At 37.8% G+C, this 6,457-nt stretch overlaps 1 pseudogene; it reads left to right on the forward strand.

Moving 5' to 3' along the window:
* Positions 1–2,704: 2,704 nt before the first annotated feature.
* On the forward strand, positions 2,705–6,169 carry LOC132306524 (cytochrome P450 714C2-like; annotated as a pseudogene).
* Positions 6,170–6,457: the final 288 nt, after the last annotated feature.

Consider the following 6,457-nt stretch of genomic DNA (forward strand, 5'->3'; position numbering starts at 1 on the left):
TGTTATCACTTAGTTCAATTTAGTTGCTCTCTAATCAACCAACTAACCAATTGTTTGATCACTCGACCTACTAGCCCTAATAGCAATTCTACAACCTTGTCCGACCCTCCAATCCCTTGGGACGATCCCTACTCGCCTTAGCTATATTTATAGTGAAAGGTAGTATTGGCTTTTATAAATGTAAAACTCTTGGCCCTCGCCTTAATGTACACTCTCTTAAGCTTATGGTAAGACGACGCAATCCATCAAGCAGCCGAGACCCACGCCTCTTTTCTTCTTGAGTTAGCATCATCTGAGGGTGGGCCCTTGGTGGTTCAAGGCCCTCCCATAGCGGAGTTCCCTAGGATATAGGATTGTTTCCTGTATCCTCGGTATCGTTCGGTGTTCCGTCGAATTGTTGTCGTGGAACCCTTTGCTGGAAAGGAGGGTTATTAAGACCTAACGCCAGAGGAGGATCTTCGTTCTGACGCTCGGATTGAGGGTCGGTCGGTGGATCATTTTGCTAAGCATTGCCTCGAAGTCCTTCATTTTCCTAGCGCATAGTGTTGATTTGAGCTATATTGCCTTCATGAGTCTATTTTAGTGCGTTGATCTGTGCTGCACTGGCTTTGTTGGCTTATCGAAGGACGGCGAATTGCACTTGCATCTCTTCAAGCATTTTCTGCATGATTTCCTGTCACTGTGCTTGTACGGCGTTTGATCCTGTAGCCATTCCGGAACGATGTCGCATAAAAGTGATAGAAAATAGGTATTTTTTTTGTATCGAGCTTCCCACAGACGGTGCCAAAGTGTAGGTGCAATTTCTCATTCCCGAACACTTAAAGAAATAAATCAGAGAGAAATACACGAAATATAAAGGAGACAGCAGACAATTTTGAAGAGAGGAACAATGATGGGAATTCGATGATCTTCCATTCTTATTCATGCTCTATCTATAGGCTTTTTTTCTAGAGAATTAAATGGAGCCGTTTTTTGACATTCTTTCCAAACGTGGGTATTTATACATATTGATCTTGTGCTTATTTTTTTTTTTTGACGGGCGTTATAGAGTTACGGGCTTACCGTGATTGGGCTGACTATTTTCATGTCAAGTGGAGCTTCCTTTGCTAATCGGGCCGACTTGTCATGTGGTTTGTTATTATTGGGCTCCTAAATGATAATGGGCCTTTGGGTGGTTTTAAAATGCAATGGATTGCATTTTACTACCACATGGTATGTTGTGGCAGTTGGTGGGGGTTTTTCCTTCCACAATTACCTTGTCTGATGATAAGTGCCAAAATATGCATATCTCGGCCCTTATTTTTGCATATTAGCACCTTATTTCTATCTTTTGATATATTTTTAGTTTTAATGTACTTTATTGTCGATTTCAGGTTCTTACGGCTAAAATGGGCTAATTCCAGTGCCTTAAAGTTTTGGAGGATCAAACGGAATCTTGGTAAAGAAGGGCAGCAAAAAGGAAAGTGAAGTGTAGAATTTACCGTCCACTTGTTAAGTGCAATCGATCACGTCTTAAGTGTGATCAATCGCGTGCGCAGTAGATTTCCTATAAATTTAGATATGGAGTTCTCTTCGAGAGATCTCCGACGGTGCGTGAACTGTATGACCCTTGGGCTGAGATTTGACCATCCTAGAGCAAAAGCCGAGTATATGTAGAGGATGAAACATCATTTGATACGGGATTCAGATTGAAAAGGATTTGGGGCCAGGGTTGGAGACTTTCTCTCTCTAAACTTCCTCTTTTCCACCATTGAAGATATTTGGCTGTGCTTAGAGATGGTGATTGGAGTGTCCATGATCATCTTATCATTCTCCATGGCTAGCTAGTTCTTCTCTTAGGGCTTGGATGAAGCCCAAAGCTGAGTATTGTATCATTTGTTTTTGATTTGGGGATTATTTGTGTAGATTGTTTAACCTTGCGAATTATACTTGGTTGTACCAAGATTAATTGTTTGTTTAATGCTTTAATCAATCGATCTCTACATTGTCTTATGCATTGATTGTGGTGGATTGATCTCAACATCTTCACCTCTTATAGTTGTGTGGATGATGGTTAAATAACAGTGCTTAATTGTTGTATTTGCACTTGATTTGATAATTCATGCTTAGATTTGATGAGTTGCGCTACAACACTAGTGTAGAAGTATGTAAGTAGGTACACAATTCATACTTAGCTTTGATAATAAATGCTTATTGATGCAACTTACATATTCTCATGACCATGATTGTGTGCTTATAGCCACAATTCTTTTATTGCATAATTAATTTTCCAAATTTATTTGCAATGGTACACATACAAGGCCGAAGGCACAAAAAACCTCAAGATTTTTCATTTACTTTTCTCGCTCGTTAAAATTTGGTGTCACTCTAATTCTACTTGCTTATTATTTTGCTAAGTGCTTGTTAACTAAACAGCAAATTTACTTGAATTAATTTGGGTAAAGAAGCACGTGATTAAATCTCTCTAAAATGGTTTTTAAACTTAACTTTCCATGTCCTATTCAGCTTTTCAGCTCACAAATACAGCATTAGCTAGATTAATATAGCATTAGCTAGTGCGTGAGTGTTGAGGTTAACGTGCACTGTTACAACTATAGTTAGTTTAACTTTATCATGATCTTTAAAATATCATCATTTGGTTATGTTTTGTGTGGTTTATAATTGTCCACGTCTCTTCGGTTCCTTTACATCATTTTTTGTTATACAGAGTCGGTTGTACTTTTCATCAGAAGAAAAGAATGAAAACCTGAAGTCGCTGCCCCTGTTTTTACTCTCTTCTCTCTGTGTTTTCAAATTCTGATTTTATTCCTTCCAAATAAATGTAATTGATCTGCGTTGTATGTGTATTTTCCATTGTTTTTGCTCAGAATTAATTATCCATCCGCGAGGAAGAGAGTGATAGAACATTGGACATGGAGCCCCATGTTCTGTTAAAAATTTCTGTGTCCATTTTCTTGGTTGGTGTTATGGGAGTGTTTGTGCTTGTGTATAAGGCTCTGGTGACGGAGCCGGAGAGGGTTCGATCCATCTGAGGAAGCACGGAATTGGTGGACCGCCACCAACTTTGCTTCATGGTAATCGCTTGGAGATCAAAAAGTGGCAATCCCCGGCTGCAGCGGCGAAGTCTACCGGTGAAACCGCACTCAACCACAATTTGGTTGCCACTCTCTTTCCCTATTTTGAGCACTGGAGAAAGCAATATGGTAAAAATACACACACACAGGCATATATTGTTATGGCTATCCTTCTTATTCCTTAAATCCCACAAAAGTTGGGGAGGCCGGAGGACCATACACTCTTAAACTATTAGGATTTATCTTTTCTATATTATTGTGATATGATGTTATTCCTTTTCCCATATATGCATATATGACAATATTAATATATATATATATATATATATATATTTGATATTATATGATACAAAATTATGTATATGTGTATATAGCTGCCCATTCCTGAGTTTAACTAAACGTGCTGCATGTTTGGGGGGGGGGGGAGGTTTTGCCCTTGCGCTCTACACCCAAAAAGTTTCAGGCCATTTACATATAAGCAATTCAAATTTACTTTTTTAAGGAGACGTGGAATTATGTAACGCCTAACTTTTTTAGTGGTTGGCACTCGTTTACACAGGTCGCTACAGTATAAAAGTAGTATATATAAGCACTCCACTTTCACATTTTTCAAAAAATGTAAAATTATGTAACTTGTAAGTGTCTCGTCCACGTAGGTCGCCACAATATGCTTCATGGACCCTTCGCCATGCCTAGCTTCATGTGTGGCTCCTCTCAATTACAATTTTTTTTTTTTCCCAATCTGAAGAACAAAGATATATAAATGATTGGTACTTGATTTACATATATAATATTAATTGTAGGTAACTTGTTCATGTATTCACTTGGTACCACACAAATTTTATATGTGAACCAACCGGATTTGGTGAAAGAGATTACTACCTCCACATCCTTGGACTTGGGGAAGCCGTCATCTCACCGCAAAGAGTTCGGTCCATTGTTTGGCCAGGGCATTCTAGCTTCAAATGGACCTACCTGGGCTCGCTATAGGAAAATCCTCGCTCCGGAATTATACATGGGCAAGGTCAAGGTACGAGTTAATTACCACCCCGGTAATGGTATGTTTTTGACGAATTTTAAACAAATTAATTGGTTTGATAAAATTAAGTGTACAAGTATAACTCGATTAATTAAATCTTGCAGGGAATGATAAATCTTATCTTGAAATCCACTGACATACTACTTAATGAATGGAAGAGTAGAGTTGAGATTGAGGGTGGAATTGCAGACATAAATATCGACGAGTATATGAGAAGTTTCTCTGGAGATGTAATCTCAAGAGCTTGTTTTGGAAGCAGTTACATCAAGGGAAAACAGATTTTTGTTAAGCTCAAAACTCTCCATGAAGTTATCTCAAAAAGAGTTTTTTCCATTGGGGTGCCTGGTGCATGGTAAGCAGGCTTCTTCCCGAGCATGCAATACTACACAGAAAGCAATTTCTCGGAGCAAACACAAAACTTGAGCTAGAATTGGAATTTAATAATCATTTAGGACAATACTTTCATTGTCACGGCTTACTATATAATCTATAATTACTATCACATGTTTTTTTAGAATAATTCAGTCATTTTTATTTTTATTTTTTTATTTTATTGCTTCTCTCTTTTTGTTATTGTAGACTAGGTGTGCATCTATAATTGGATCACATCTACAATACTGAGTCAGAAACCCATGAATAGGTAAATATTGTTCATATATATATATATATATTTATATATAGTTACAAGTGATATAAGAGATCAAAGAATTAAAAAAAAAAAAAAAATTCAAGCTTCACTTGATGCTTTAGTATTGGTGCCACTTATTGCAACCAATTTCGAAGGGTAGTGATACTTAGGTTGAACAAGCAAATCACTTTATCAGATCTGTCTAAAAATTATTTTCCAATCTGGAAACTACCGATTAAACGTTAGGTGACTCAGTTTTTCCACCTCAGGAATTTACCAAAGCAAGACCAAACTGAATAATCTCTTTTTGTAGCATAGAACCACCTACAAAATAGAAAATGGTATATTAATTTTATGATTTATATATAACGTTTAAATGAATTAATTAATTAGCTGATTCATAAACATATGTTTCAGTTATTTTCCTACTAAAAGCAATAGGCAAGCATGGGCATTAGAGAAGGAGATCCATGCATTGATCCTGGTGGTCGTGAAGGAGAGGATGGAAAGTGGGTATGAGAAGGACCTATTGCAGATGGTGATTGAAGGTGCTGAAAATAGTGATCTTAGCCAAGATGAAACGGACCAATTCATCGTTGATAACTGCAAAAACATCTACTTGGCCGCGAATGACGCCATTGCAGTTGGTGCTTCATGGTGCCTCATGTTATTGGCTTCAAACCCAGAATGGCAAACTCGTGTACGTGCAGAGGTTCTTCGAGTTTGTGGTGGCCAAATTCCAGATTCTGATATGCTTCGCAAAATGAAACAGGTGTGTATATATATATACACACACACATACATGTGCACACATGATATGAACTATCAGTAAAAAAAATTTAATTATGCTCTGCAGCTAACAATGGTGATTCAAGAAACGTTGCGTATGTATCCACCTGGACCGTCATTGTCTAGGGAGGCCTTGAAGGACATGAAGATTGGCGGCATTAACATACCAAAGGGTGTCACCCTCTCCACCATGGTGCTCCCAATGCACACTGACCCAGAAATATGGGGACCAGACGCACTCAGCTTCAATCCGGAGAGGTTCGCGAATGGGATCGCCGGTGCTTGCAAGATTCCACACTCGTACATTCCATTTGGATTCGGGCCACGTGTTTGTGCTGGACAGCACTTGGCCATGTTTGAACTTCAGATACTAATTGCTATGATTCTCTCCAACTTCTCTATTTCTCTCTCTCCCAAGTATGTCCATTCACCGATTACGCAGATGGTCATAAAACCTCAATATGGGGTTGATCTCTTGGTGAAGAAGCTGTGAACCGTGCTTTTATGTTAAAAATATTAGGTTTGTGATTCAAAATTGTGTGTAGAAATTAATTTCCTTTTTCGTTTTGGAATGTTGAAATTTGTGAATGAAATTGTCACATTAAGTTTCTATTTTAGAGTTAGAGATTGATGTGGTAACTTCTTGTATGCAAGTTAGGGAATACTTATCCAATAAGGAATTGGGTTTTGAAGACTCTATAAATATAGATGGGTGTGAGGAGTTTAGAGAGAGGAGAAAAAAAGATGTAAAATTTAAGGGTGAGTGTGTGAGGAAAGGGGTAAGTATATGTAATTCTCGATTGTAAACATGTAGCTTCATAAGTGATGATGAGTGAGTGAGTGGGGTTTTGACATGTTGTTTTATATTTTTTTCTTTGATTCATATTAATGAAATTTTTCTCTTCTATGGACATAACTCTAGAGTTG

The sequence above is a fragment of the Cornus florida genome, unplaced genomic scaffold (genome assembly GCF_030987335.1).
Source record: "Cornus florida cultivar Cherokee Brave unplaced genomic scaffold, ASM3098733v1 CherokeeBrave_3.0.0_Hap2_Chr05, whole genome shotgun sequence".
NCBI classification, from domain to species: Eukaryota; Viridiplantae; Streptophyta; class Magnoliopsida; order Cornales; family Cornaceae; genus Cornus; species Cornus florida.